The sequence below is a fragment of the Ruditapes philippinarum genome, unplaced genomic scaffold (assembly GCF_026571515.1).
Source record: "Ruditapes philippinarum isolate M1 unplaced genomic scaffold, ASM2657151v2 ctg1234_1_1_1_1, whole genome shotgun sequence".
Classification (NCBI taxonomy): Eukaryota; Metazoa; Mollusca; class Bivalvia; order Venerida; family Veneridae; genus Ruditapes; species Ruditapes philippinarum.
The window spans coordinates 151,237-163,273 of record NW_026866730.1 but is presented as its reverse complement, the minus strand read 5'-3'; the positions used below and the strand labels follow the sequence as shown (position 1 = coordinate 163,273).

The 12,037-nt window shown below is 32.6% G+C and overlaps 1 protein-coding gene across 3 annotated transcripts in view; it reads right to left on the bottom strand.

The window, feature by feature from the left end:
* The window catches only part of LOC132733523 (multiple C2 and transmembrane domain-containing protein 1-like), a 129,547-nt gene that overhangs the window by 94,922 nt on the left and 22,588 nt on the right, over positions 1-12,037 (bottom strand). The window contains exon 1 of one of the 3 annotated variants that reach the window (XM_060720182.1): positions 11,016-11,322. The exons of 1 other annotated variant lie outside the window; for it this stretch is intronic. The gene's annotated coding sequence lies outside the window, so the exon portion shown is untranslated. Of the gene's footprint in view, positions 1-7,283; positions 7,415-11,015; positions 11,323-12,037 lie in introns of those variants that run through there. One more of the 3 variants, XM_060720181.1, reaches the window with a different exon arrangement.

The window sequence follows — 12,037 nt, the reverse complement described above, 5'->3', positions numbered from 1 at the left end:
GATATTCAGGTTTTTTTCCATGATTGGCTAACATTTTTATCATGCATAATTGGTCAAGTTTTTTAATGATTGGCTCACATTTATATATTTAATAATTGGTAGTTTTTTTTTTGTTTGGGTCGTCAGACCAAACAAATAATGGTAGCTAAATTTCAGAGTCTAATGCTGTTAATTGCAAATGCCGAAAGTAGTCCACTTTTTTGAAGCAGTTACTTTCCTTTATATGTACACTAACGCCGAAAAATTCAGGGGAGATCACTGCGTAAAGATGGTCAAAGACAGGCGCATTAATTTTCAAGTAAAATAATTCCCGAATGGTCGAAGATTTCTAATATTGTTTTATTTATTTTCTGGTCTAAAATAAGTAAATACAAAGCGGACATTCAATCTCTGACACAGAAGTTTCACGACAAACCTAACAACAAGTAGTTCTCAAAACAGCTTAAAACTAGCGATTTAAAAGAAAGCAATATTTTTATTTTGTTACAAGTATCCAACAAATTACAACGCATTCAAAATTTAAAAATAGCGTTGGCTTATAGAATTGTCAATAAATAAACATGGCTTATAGAATTGTCAATAAATAAACAATCACAAATTAAGCGGATGAGTATGATTTTATCAATGAAAATACTATTTTTAGCGGTGTCGATTACCGAATACTACACAAACCGAGTAGTGGAATATATAGATTCTAGCAATGTCGATTACCAAATACTTTTTACAAAGAAATCTGACTGCCGAGTAGTGGAATATATAGATTCTACATGTCAGACTCTTTGGACGAGAAGATTTTCGCTAAATTATTTACTTCAATTTTAAACAACAGGTTTATCGTGAACAAAATACCTCCAAATTAATAAGGATTGCAAACCCGAAATGCAATGGAAGTTCTAAATTTAGAATGACATGATTTTATTCAGGCATCATTTGTATAACTTCTCCGTGGTGCAGGGGTAACGCGCTCGCTTAGTCAGTGAGAGGTCTGGAGTTCAAATCCCAGTCGAAGAAATTTTTTTTTATAAATTCTTTTTTTAAGTGTCTTTGTTAATTTAGGAAGTAGCCATGATATGCAAGGATAAAGTGTGACTGTCATAAAAAATGAACATAAATGATTTTTTGATGCAACTCTAGTTATGCAAAATTCCGTATGTATCAAACTCTGGTGCCTTGCAAGATGAATTATAGTACATAAAATAAACTTATACAGGAAAATACATACAGATATACAGCACGATTTAGATTGCAAAGATCAGAAAATACCACAGAGCTTGCAGCCCTTTGATTCTTTATAAATATACATGCTTATAGTAAGCTCCGGGATTATTTACATCTGTGTTAAACAACAGTTAAAGTCGTTACAAGTCCTAATTTAGAATAATATGGTTTTCTTCAGGCCGTTCACATATAAATTCACCGTGGCTGAGGGGTTTGGAGTTCAAATCCCAGTAAAGGCAACTCATTTTTTTCAAATTGTTTAAGTCAAATAAACATTGGATTGAATATCAGTGTTGCAATTAGTCTTATAGCCAATTTACTACAATTAAAACGCTTGAAAGCATTGGTGGCACAATACATATAATCTCACAACCTGTACCTTTCTTACATTCTGAGACCCAAACAAATTCAGCACCTTCTGTGCTTTAATTGATTTGTGATTGGTAGAGGGATTTTAAGTTGTGTTTTCATTTCCATAATTAGTAGATTTTTTTTTCCTCATGATTTTTTCTCATATCTGTATCTTTCACCATCTGTAGCAGTTTTTTCATGATTAGTAGAGAGTTTTTGGCTCATATTTCCATATTTCATGACTGGCTGATGGCTTTTCGCTTGTAATACTGAGCCTGTTTCTAAATTTTAATTAAATTCAATACTTTAACTCATCAAAAATGAAAGACTCATTAAAGTTGAATAACAAGGGAAATGAAGTCCAATCAAAACCTCATAGAGGAGATTGTAAAATTATCCAGTTTCATCAGATAAAATTGATATTAAAAGATATTGGCAAACTATTTCCCCATGAGGTGAATATTCAAATATAATCACCGATGTAATTGACAAAAAAATATGGACATTTTACAAGAAGCTTTCAAAGGTTTTATTAGTTATTTTGTACAAGAATACCATGGTAGCCCTGGCACTGCCCAAAAAGAGGTTGCTGTAACGCAGTAACCTGACTTTTCATTTAGTTTTTTCATACTTAACAACTCCTCATTTATTTTTAAATGTTACTGTTTCTTAATCTATAATAAAAACATACCATTTATGCTTGACAGTGAATTTCCCACATGACCAAGATATATCAAATTTTACATTATTTTTTATACAAAAAGCTATTTCATTTCAAAACAAAAATATGACCTAAAAGCCAGTCTTCATAGACTTTTGTTCTCTGATATAATTTCTTAAATCACACTGGGATAAGATTCAGACAAATTCTTACAACTTTTAAAATTCATTTTTGAAGCTTATACCATCAGGAACTATATACAATTCTGGTGTCACTTCTAGAATTATGGTAGTGATGAGTACGACTAGAATCATGACATTTTGACAATTACATGTACTTCAATTTGTTTCTTTGTTTGTTTGTTTGTTTGTTTGGGTTTTACGTCACACCAACACAGTATAGGTCATTTGACGGCATTCCAGCTTTACTGGTGGAGGAAGACCTCAGGTGCCCTTCTGTGCATTATTCAGGCACGAACAGGCACCTCAGAGCTAAGAACCACCGACGTTCTGTAAGCTAGCTGGATAGCTTCCTCACATGAAAGTATTCAAAGTCCCTGTCGGGATTCGAACCCACAGCGGTGAGGGGCAAGTGGTCTTCAATTTGTGCTCAGGCAAGTTTGAATATTAGCAACCTTACAAAGGCACAGGCCAAACACTCTGAATATAAAGATACAACATCATTCCTGGGCCTTTTTTTTTGCTTTTTAAGGCTCCCTCTATTAACTTACCTGTAATGGCTCAGAAACTTAAATATGAAAAGAAAGAAATGTGAAAGACAGAAAAGATAAGATAGATCATTTTTTAAGAAACAAAAAATTCCAAAGAAATAAATCAAACAACAACAAAAAAAGAAACAATGGTTTAAATTAAGACAGTTCTAAGAGTTTCTAGATTTTCTTCTTTGGCTTCTTTAATCATAACAGATAGAAGCTTGCATGATCACTGTCACTGAATAAGATTGATTAACGTTATGGAGATGCCATACTTTAGATTAAATAAATTTGTAACTGTCAATTTAAGGGATTTCAATCTTTGATACTAGAATTTAAAACAGCAATATCATTAACAAGATAGTCATGCTGTAAACAGCAAACAGGATAGTCAGTCTAGTTGATGCACTAATATTGTGTGCTGGTCTGGCTGTAAACAGCAAACAGGATAGTCAGTCTGGATAATGCACTAATATTGTGTGCTGGTCTGGCTTTAAACAGCAAACAGGATAGTCAGTCTGGATGATGCACTAATATTGTGTGCTGGTCTGACTGTAAACAACAAACAGGATAATCAGTCTGGATGATGCACTAATATTGTGTGCTGGTCTGGCTTTAAACAGCAAACAGGATAGTCAGTCTGGATGATGCACTAATATTGTGTGCTGGTCTGACTGTAAACAGCAAACAGGATAATCAGTCTGGATGATGCACTAATTGTGTGCTGGTCTGGCTGTAAACAGCAAACAGGACAGTCTGTCTAGTTGATGTACATATATTGTGTACTGGTCTGACTGTAAACAACAAACAGGATAATCAGTCTGGATGATACACTAATATTGTGTGCTGGTCTGACTGTAAACAGCAAACAGGATAGTCAATCTTGTTGATGTACTAATATTGTGTACTGGTCTGGCTGTAAACAGGAAACATGACAGTCAGTCTTGTTGATGCACTAACATTGTGTACTGGTCTGGCTGTAAACAGAAAACAGGATAGTCAGATTAGTTGATGCACTAATATTGTGTGTTGGTCTGGTGGTAAACAGCAAACAGGATAGTCAGTCTAGTTGATGTACTAATATTGTGTGCTGGTCTGGCTGTAAACAGGAAACAGGATAATCAGTCTGGTTGTTACACTAATATTGTGTGCTGATCTGACAATAAACAGGAAACAGGATAGTCAGTGTTATTAATGCAATGATTAGGAAATAAATATCAATTTTTCTTAACAGGAAGAAGAACACTTGTTGCAATAAGGGATGACAAATTAGCACCCTCTATTATTCAGAATGAAATCCTTACAGATAGAAATGTTCACCGATATTTACTAAAGCCTTAAATCAATATCATTAAGTAGCACATAGGAAAAGAAATTTAGAGTTTAGAAAATTCAGATCTTCCTTGAATCACTTCTTAAATAATATGCATTTATAACATTAAATCTGCATTTATACAGTCTGAGATGAATAAAATCTGTCATACGTTGTGGTTCGGATCAGAATATCTGTCCCTTGGGTACCCGCCCATGCCAGTTATTTTTTTCTCACATATTTTACCATATTCCATTATATTTTAAATGTTTTAACTCGATAAAATATTTTTTTCCTTACAAAATAAATGTCATTTCATATGTTACTATTTTTTAACAATTGCATATGAATTTACAACTTCATTCACAACACATTATGCACACAGTTTCATTCTTAAATGAGCAAAAACGACATAATTTTAAAAACAGTTCATTCATAAAATGCCTCAAAATAATGTCATTTTAAAGCATCGGACCCCTCATCCCAGATGAATTTTCAGATATAGGTAAAAATTAACAGAAACACCTGCTTGAAATGCAAAAATTTCTTCTATCTATAAATAACAAAAAACAGCAAGATTTCATCTAACTCTTACAATGCTAAATATCTTAAAAGAACAATTCAATCTGCACAAAAACCATTCATCAATTTAGAGAAAGTTTCAAATTATGTACTGGCTTAATAGCTTAGAACGCAGACCATGATCAGACATTTAGTTACAGCCAATAGTGAAATTGAAACTTAAATGAGGTTAAAGAAAAGCAAGTGTTTTATTTAAGGGCATTACTCTACCAGCTGGCATCCCAAGGGTAGTAACTCACATATCGATAATAATCAGCTGGACAATTCTCTCGGGTATGAAAGAACTTTAGAACCACTGGCATTTTCTTTTTTAATTCCATAAACCAACTCAAGTAAGACATAAGGTTTTCTTAATAAAGAAACTGCCCTCTTGTCTTACAAACAGTTATTTTTTTCTCCGTACATCCATGCAATCTAACTGTAGGCATTTTCATTTTGATATCCCTAAAATTGATGAAGAGAGTTTAAAGAATGGAAGCTGGACATGTTTGTTCCTGAAATTCAGCAGATTATGGGTTAAAGCAGATTAACAAACTAAAGCAATATGACTTGAAAAAACATATTTGTAGAAAATGTCCACATTTGGTCTTAATTACATCAATATTTGTCCAATTAGCTTGAAATAATTGGCCACAAGACAGACAACTGTTCTGTAAATTTTGCACAATTAACTGGAATGATTTATCACACACAGTTTTACTAGCTATGTCATTAGTACTCTGTATTTCTGTAAGACATCTATATGGTCTGGACCCAGTGGAATTGTCTATACTTATCAACAGCAAAATTCTAGCAATAAGTGACCAGCATGATGGAGGAGTTAACACCCATGTGGTCAGTGATATTAATCATGTTATATAGCAAGAAACCATAACAGCATACAAATTGTATATGGTGCATGAAATCTTAAAGCTACAGAATAAATTACTAGTGGAAGAAAACAATTAATAGGATTAAAGCCACCTCTGTCAATAAAATAATGACATCACAGTGGAAAACACCATCTCATCAGATAAAATTGTACTACAAATACAATATCTATGTAACAAAACAATATCTGACATAAGTCAATATTCGGCAATTCATTAGGGTATTTAATCTAAATAAATATTATATGATCTACAATGTATGTAAGATGAACGCCCGATGACACATAATACTAAGGACAATTTCTATTTATAGTAAGAATAAATGCACCAATTGATAATTATTCAAATTTCCCTGAATTAAGAATTAAGGGATTTCAATATAAGAGTAATAGGAATTGCCATCGGGCCACAACTATAGTCCTATTATGCAGACCGGTCTATTTATAATGATTATAACAGGCACCACAGACACAGTCAAAATCTCCAAGAGTCAAAAGCTCAACTTTTAAGTCTTCAAGGCTCAAATTCTAACATTTTTTTTTAAGAAGCACTTTCGAATTAAAACAGCTTAAATACCATTATTTTACAATGTTGTCCTCTTCTAGCAATAATATAAATTCATACCCACTCACCAATTCTTACAATGTCAATGTAAATGTTTAAGACCAAAGTATCATGACTTCCCCCCCCCCCCCCCTTCTCCTGGGTTTTGGCAAGGACATGTATATGAAATCCCTCTGGGAATAAAATATCAACTTAAAGCAAACAAAAAACAAAAACTAATAAAATTTAGAAAATTTTAGACTTATGACCCCCTCTGGAAAGCCTGTAAAATATCACCCCCCCCCCCCTTTAAAATATGTAATACCCCTTGTCCAAAATTTACAACCCTCTCTTGTAAAAAAAAATCCTGGATCTGCACCTAAAACGGAAGTAATTTCTTTACACTTTTATCAATGACATAAACATAGTCGAAAATATTTGTTGCAGTTTTACAGGGAAAATAGACACAAAGTAATCTCATGGCCAATGATGGCAATTCATCATTATTGTAGGAAATGCAACCTAGAAGAAGTTGTCTCTCTTGAGATTCCGAAAAATAACAACAGAAATGAAAGATGACAAAACAGTGATAGATTCTATTACTTTGATGAATTTAGTGTAGAAAGAGGAAAATGTTTAGACATATAAGACCAGTGAAAAAACAATTCTGGAGAATATATCTGTTTAAAAGTGAATTCTGGGATGATACTTTATTATCAAATGAATACTTTCAAATTTATTACAAAGATAAAATAAGATAATATCAAACCTTAATAAAATAGCATGCTTGCAATTTCAAAACTAACACAAAATCCTGTTGTGTCTATTCCTCATAATAATAGTTAATATAGTAGCTTAAAAATAACTTTGGTTAAAATTTTAAACACTCTCAAAATGTGACAATTTTATCATGCCTATAATACAGTATAAAGATTTTATAAATTGTTTTGGAATAAAATGTAAACGAAATATAAATTAATATTAAATTCAATATACAATATCATATAACTTTGATACTGCACCTAATCTACATACCATATAAGTAAACTCCCTCGCATCACCCTATAATATAAGTAACATATCCCTTGAGATCTGATATTTTCCAAGATGGTTCTATAATGAACCATGTTTACATGGATATGTAGGAGTTGGACTATAAATACAGGTCACAAGCTGTTACCCTGATATTATTCTATACATATGTTTGATCTACGTTACATCAATACACTCATTTGACACATAATCGTTCATAAAAAATACACAAGGTAATCTCTTATTTTAAATGAAATATTTGCCTGTAAACATATTAAGATGACAGTCAACAAATGTTGCTCATAAGAAATACCAGCAGAGTAGTTCTATAAATTTTTTCTATGGTTCTCTTTTTGTTTTTATTGAAGTCACATCCCAAACCAAAAGGAAAGCTTCTGGAACAATAGATATTATATATAAATAAAAATTATGTATCAATGTTATCATTTTCGGGCGTTTTCAATCCACCGGGGTTCTACAGGAGCTCTGCAGGATCGTCCTGGGCTCTGCCGGGGCTCTGCCTGGATCGACTGGGGCTCTGCCTGGGTCAACCGTCATCAGGGAACGACCGGAGAAGCACCGGCATGAACCGTAGCTTCACCTGGGCTCTGCCTAGATGATCCGGAGCGCATCCTGGGTGGTTAATTGGGAACTACCGTAGTGCTGCCGGGATAAGTGTGACCACAACAATAATTTCACCCCGGATCGTCCCGGTCCTGGGCTCTGCTGGGAGTTAGTAATACCGCAGCTTTACAGAAATAATTGATGGTTAGTTTTGTTATTCAATAAGGTTAGATAATTGATAAAAAAATAATGAATTAAATAACCTGTTTGATGAACAACTTTCAATGTAGCTAGTATATTTCCATTTAAACAAAATGATTGTTTAGAATATAATTTTTGTATAACTTACAATATTATTTATCTTAAATGTTTGTATAATACTTAAATGCATGTAATACATTCACTACTTAAAATTTTCATATAGTTAAGGCAAGAGACCTTATCATCTGAAGTAGCAGTCAAAACCAGTAGGAATGTGTATAATTTTCAAGTGTATTGTTTAAACAAACAATTGCATTGTTAGATATAGATCTATGTTGTTGAAATTATTTATAGCAATATTTAACAAAATTAAAAACTATTTCAGCAAGAACAATTTTCATTTTTATAAATAATTAAACTGACAAGATTGCCCAAAAATAATATTTTACTGTTGCCAAAAAAATAATATTTTACCATGCAATGTGACACTGCTTTCAAATATTGATCTTTTTAATTACATGTCATGCTTATAATACCAATCATATGCATATGAAACATAAATAATTAATTATTATACAAAAATTTTTTTTCAGTGTGTATAACAGGCAGTCAATAATATGGATAGTTGTGTGCCACTGTGAGTGAAGCCTTTCTGAGAGACTGAATCTGTGAAGGACATGATTTATCATATTACAATATGGATACTTATTTGAAAAAAAAAAAAGTTATCTTAAATAAATAATGTTTTGTTTTATATTTTCTCAACTTAGTAGACATTTATTATTTTTTTGTATTTGTGTTATAGAATAATTTTTGTTAATCTAGAAATAAGTTGAAATGAATAAATTAATTTAATTATGTAATAGTTTATTAATATTATACCTTATCACATGACGATAAATTGCAATATAGGAGAAAGAACTTAGTTTGTTACAGGCTAGACACAAGCTTGTCGCAAGCTTGAGGCAAGCTTGTCCCAAGCTTGCCTTAAGCTTGCAACTTGTTTGCCTTAAGCTTGCAACTAGCTTGCTGCAAGCTTGAAACTAGCTAAATGCCGCAAGCTTAGTAATGCAACTTACCGCAAGCTTTATTAAATGCAAGCTTGTTTAAAAGCTTGCGATTTTGGTTTGGACAACTTTCCAACAGGGACTGAGTCAGCACAGAGTTGGGATAGTGCAAAAAGTAATTCTAGAAAAACAAGCAATTATCATAGTATTGCAAGCAATCCATAAGTCCCCTACCGGTAAGAACCCCAGCAACATTCTGATGGGCCATTGGCCATTCAATTTTACCAGTGAATGAATGACATGAATGAACTTATATCTTTTGAGTTCTAAGTTTGTCTATATCACAGTAATGTGTTAAGTTTCCCTGCCTAGTAAGGAAATTATGTTTATACAACCTTGTCATATTATTACAATGTGGGATTTTAAAGTAATCCTATAAGGAATGAAGAAGGTGGAGTGAAAAATACCAATTTCTCGAAAAAAATCTAAGTTCAAAGGGGACATAATTCTGGAAATAGTCTTGCTAGAGTATTTAACCTTCTCAAAAATGTTAAGTGATAATAAGAAACATATATATGAAGTTTGAAGTAGATACATTAGGAAATAAAGAAGTTATTTAAAAAAGACAACTTTTTTTTCCATAAAAATTCTAAGTTCAAGGGAAGTAATACTGATAATTTTTGTGCTAGAGTTGTAAACCTTGTCACATATGATGTGGTTGATGACCAGAAACTTATATTTAAAGTTTGAAGTAAACACCTTAAGAAATAAAAAACTTATAGTGAAAAGGCTGAAAAATTTAAATCAGAAATCTTGAAATTCAGGCTATTTGTTGCCTGGTAGCAACCAGAATTTTCAACATAGGAAGAAAAGAAAAAGATGTGCATAATCTCCAGACTGCCATCTATCCATATTTTAAGTTTCATAAAAATATTTTCAGTACTTTTTAAGTTACCACTGGATCCAGTTTATGTGTTAAATTTGCCATATTTTCAGACTATTTGTTGCCATAGCAACCAGAATTTTCTACATAGGAAGAAAAGAAAAAGACGTGCATAATCTCCATACTGCCATCTATCCATATATCAAGTTTCATAAAAATATTTTCGGTACTTTTTGCGTTATCGCGGGATCCAGTTTTGTGGATGGACGGACGGACTGACGGACGGACAGACAGATGGACAGACAGACGGACGGAGGGTAAACCTAAAGTCCCCTCCGGTTAAAACCGGTAGGGGACTAAAAAACTTTATATATAATATTTAGTCTTTTCAAACACTGTGCTCCCTGTGAACTTTCAAACTTTACTTGGGGAGGAAAACCTGAAAGGTGCCCTTCTGTGCATTATTTCAGGCACAATCAGGCACCTGCATTAAACCTGCCAGCTGGATGAAAGAATTTGAAGTCCTTGGTTGGATGCAAACTCACATCACTAAGGGGCAAGTTGTTTGAAGTCAACAACCTTTACCACTTGGGTTTTCTAAGCAGTAATTACAGTTACTCCCCTTTGATTCATTGCCCCCACGTAATGCAAACAATTTCGCATGTAAATTTTTGTCCCTATTAATAAACAATAGATTGACACCATGTCCCTATTTAGTAATACATTATGTATGGATGTATGTTTATTTATTAAAGTGTATGTAAATTAATTGCTTGCTGCTACATGAATTTAGCTCATTAAGCCTTATCTTCCACACTAAAACACATTTAACAATGCACCATTTGCATGAATATGTCCAATAACTTTGTTATTCACCACAATTTTAAATCAAAACAAGGCAATGTTTTATCTCATGAGGGAATTAACAGGCACGCAGTGTCATTGTAGCTTGTCTAATAAACTGTCAATGCCGCAACATCTGCATGAAGTAAAACTATGGTGTACAAAATTTCAAACACAATTATTTTCTAATAAGTTCCCATTTAAATGACCATGATTTTAATATATAGAATTAATGACCTTTATTCCATCAGCAATATTTCTTAAAATCACCCTGCCAGTGTATCAGTCCAAAGAAATCCTTATTATCTTTACACAAGCACCTAACCTGATTAATTCCTTGAAATTTACGACATTGGTTCAATAAGAGTAATGTTCCTTTACTTAATCTTGCACTGTGTAACTGTCTAAAATATCAGCCAAGGGCACATAACTCTTGAAAAACACATATGATAACCGTACAAAACCATTATAACGTTTAAATGAAGTAAGTGAAAAACATGAAAGACTACGAAATATGACAGTTTTCTTTAGAATTCACACTGCTACACATTAGATCATATACCACTTCAAACCTGCAGGGAGCCACAGATATAAACATTAATTACAGCAGCAGACGGCACTGTAATGAGGCATCAAGCTGTAACAATGCTTTTATACGTAACAGAACAAAATGTAACACATGAAAATGTAAGCTTGTCATGCAAAAAACAATGTAGGACAGGTCCATTAAAAATACAATAAACGACAATGAAAAACAGAGACAAACAGAATAACAAATTTCAAAATTCAATCAAGATTTCCGCCAAGTGTCTATTTTACATTATATATTGTATAAGAACTGTTAATATTTCATTTCAATTGAAGTTTTTTCTTTAGAGTAAAGGATTGGCGGAACAATATTGTATATTGTACATTTTTTCAACAAAAGGTAACATAGTATTCCATCAGTCTCTTGACGTCTCACTGACAACAATGGAACAATGTAACAGCTTGTTATGGCGTTTGCAATTGTGATGTATTCTGTATTGTAATCAACAATGTTGTATAGAAATATAAACTGTATAAAACAGCAGGTAATAAATATTTTAACTGCAACTTGGAATATTTCACTATTAATATATACATTAAAATTGCGGTATACCATATTTTTTAAAGAAAATTTAAAGGTCAAGGTCAAAGTTGTTTCTACAGAAACATTCAAACAGACAGACAAACATGACAGGGAAATGATAAAGAAGTCGAAGTCCCAACTAATCTGA